General features: G+C 45.3%; 1 pseudogene; it reads right to left on the bottom strand.

Annotated features, from left to right (window-relative positions):
* Window positions 1–10: 10 nt before the first annotated feature.
* On the bottom strand, window positions 11–862 carry LOC114038959 (annotated as a pseudogene).
* Window positions 863–1826: the final 964 nt, after the last annotated feature.

Raw genomic sequence — 1826 nt, 5'->3', positions numbered from 1 at the left:
CCCAAAAGGCCTTTGGGCCACTTAGGCTCTAGCTCATTCCATAGTTGAGCCAGCAGCAGTCACCCCAGGCCTGGGAAAAAGTCTGTTCAATACAGAAGATCAAGTCTTGTGGCATCCAATATCTGCTCCTTGCCATTATCATTCCAGGCTGAAACACACCACAGGGATGGATCAATCTTTAAGAGTGGATAAGTGACTTGAAAGTATTCAAAGAAGTCTGGAACCACTTCCAGGTCATCCTCCACTACCACAGCTGCCTGGTATTTGAAGGTATGGAAGATTTGGCTGAAGGCCCAACAGCAATGAAGGGCAATCTTATAATAGCCCTGGAATTTTCAGTGCTCAGTTGGGACAGGTATACTGCTAAGGTCAGGTTGTTTAATGTGCATGATGGCATTGCGTATGAAGCAATGACCTGGGCCATTGCCTTGTGCCTATAGTCCTGGCCCATAATAATGGGAAAATGCTCAGCTGATGACCTGTAGTGGAGAAGCTTATCTAGGCAACGATGGATTGTGCTGCGATCACAATCAATGGGAAGGACAGATGTTGTAGGAGCTGGGGTTAGACGGGAAGTAGCAGGAGGGCCTGCAGTAGCCACCTGTTGTCCCTGGTTCCACAGTACACTACACTTCTGAATTTGGTGTAGCAGCTCCTGCTGTCACTCTAGCTCTATCTTGGCCTCCTGGGCCAGACGAATCACTGGTCGGGTAAGGCCAGCAGGGTCGTCAGAAAAGGGGTCCTCAGATGATGGGCCACCAGACAAGAGTTTGGCCCAGAAGAAGAAGAGGAGCAGTGCCTTTCAGGCCACAAAAAGAATTGCACCCCAAAGCACCAGCCCTGCAGACTGCTTCTTTAGCATCCTGACCTCTCCCAAGAGGTCTCAGAAGTTGCTGCAGAAGGGACTTGGGGGGGGATGTGGGAGAAGAGGAATGTAGCAGGGGAGAAAGCAACTTTTACTCCCTTTTGTCCCCTTTGCTCAGCCCCCTGTCCTGGTGTCTAAGAAGATACTTTTGGTAATCTGGAAGGTCAGACAGCAGCCATGGAACAAAGGGTCGCACCTGTCACTGCCTACTGTGGGCCTGGGGCTGCTTGCCCAGAGGATCCCTGTTTTCTACTTTTAATCCTTTTCTCACTTACCATTCCATCATTAAAGTAATGGAAAATCTAAGCCTTTGGTGTCCTCCACCATTTGGGGAAAGTCACTCAAAACAGGACAAATAAAAGTTATCATGTTATCTCAACTGAGCCCTCGTATTGCATGACAATCTTTTTTATTGTTGCTTGATTGATTCTATATCAAGCCCCCTTTAGCAGGTGTCCCATTTTAAATCAATCAAGTCAGACCCTACACTTAAAGTAAGTGATACAATGCTCCTGTTAAAGATGTGAGTACGAGTTTCAACTAAACAAACCCTTTGGATAGTCTGAAATGCCATTATATGGTATGGAGTGATGTTTCACAGGAAGTATATTCAAACATAGAATAAAGAAAACGACCCAGAAGTTTTGGTAAAATATTAAGCTAGCCGGGGAATTGAGGCTTCTTCTTTACCAGTAGACCCACATCAGTTCTTTCATTACTTGTCATCAGGAAGTAAAGATTGGTTTGACTGCCAAGTTCCTTTTGAATGTCTCAATAGTGATCTAAAAGATGCTTTTACCCCATACACTAAGTAGAATAAAACAGTTACAGAATATATACACTTTCTATGAATTGAGGCAAGGTCCTTCAATGGAAGTGTAAATCATTACACATTTCCAGAAGCAGGCTGAACCTCTTCTCCATGCATTCAGGACTTGGCCATTGTTGGGCGTCCCATTTT

The sequence above is a fragment of the Vombatus ursinus genome, unplaced genomic scaffold (genome assembly GCF_900497805.2).
Source record: "Vombatus ursinus unplaced genomic scaffold, bare-nosed wombat genome assembly UNPS02011497.1, whole genome shotgun sequence".
NCBI lineage: Eukaryota > Metazoa > Chordata > Mammalia > Diprotodontia > Vombatidae > Vombatus > Vombatus ursinus.
Note: the sequence above shows the minus strand (reverse complement) of the source record. Positions and strands in the feature narration are given on the sequence as shown.